The following is a 960-nucleotide window of genomic DNA, read 5'->3' as shown; positions in this document are numbered from 1 at the left end:
AGAGAGAGAGAGAGAGAGAGAGATAGATAGGTAGATAGATAGATAGATATGTATACATACATACATGCATACATACATGTATATATAGACAGACTAGGGCCCCAAATGAACAACAGGCTGGACGTTGGCAGTCAATATATTATTTAGCTACATCTAGATGCGTGTAGGTTCATTTTTGATAACATGCTCATGTATTATTTATAAAAAAAAAAAGGAAGAAAGAAAAAAAGAGGAAACTGCGCGTATAATACATAACTTAGAAGCAGCGCTACGGTTGTACCAGGGCACACGAGCTTGAGACATGGCCGCCCTCACGTATTTCTCATGAAGAATTCCTGAAGGAGCTTCGTGAGACCACTGTGGAGACGCTTCCGGGAGAAAAGCGATTATATCAGTGACTCGATCATCTCCTAGGGATATCTGAAGAAGGAATTTTTGTATTCTGAAATATTATATGAGACTATGGATGATTAAATTATAACAGTTATTATAGTTATTGTTGTGCCATTCGAGACACATTACACCATATTATATATATATATATATTTGAAAATGAACATTCGTTGTTTAAATTTTTGTACTTTAGAATTTTTAAAAACTTAACCAGTTTCAGAGATTTCTCTGATTTTGAAAAGTTGAGATACAAAGACGTATATCTATGCTGCAAATGTGCGTGTTCCCAACTGTGGCCCTCCATAAATCCTAAATTTTATTTTAGAATTTATGGGAGCAACTGTCTTTGAAGACTCGTCGTCTTTGAATGCTCGAAATGAGGGGTAGATAGACAGTCGACAACTGATGTTTACTTGTCCTGTTTTTACGTATTTCATGCTGTTTGTACAGTTGGTGAAGTCCTGCACCCAAATATGCATGTATAAACACACACGCACACGCACACACGCACACACACACACACACACACACACACACACACACACACACACACACACACACACACAC

At 37.4% G+C, this 960-nt stretch overlaps 1 protein-coding gene across 1 annotated transcript in view; it reads right to left on the bottom strand.

The window, feature by feature from the left end:
* Window positions 1-960, bottom strand: part of LOC106883971 (deacetylase EF_0837) — a 240,170-nt gene that overhangs the window by 193,168 nt on the left and 46,042 nt on the right. The gene's annotated exons all lie outside the window — the stretch shown is intronic.

Source organism: Octopus bimaculoides, chromosome 26 (genome assembly GCF_001194135.2).
Source record: "Octopus bimaculoides isolate UCB-OBI-ISO-001 chromosome 26, ASM119413v2, whole genome shotgun sequence".
NCBI classification, from domain to species: Eukaryota; Metazoa; Mollusca; class Cephalopoda; order Octopoda; family Octopodidae; genus Octopus; species Octopus bimaculoides.
The sequence above is the reverse complement of the archived record's forward strand: the minus strand, read 5'-3'. Positions and strand labels throughout refer to the sequence as shown.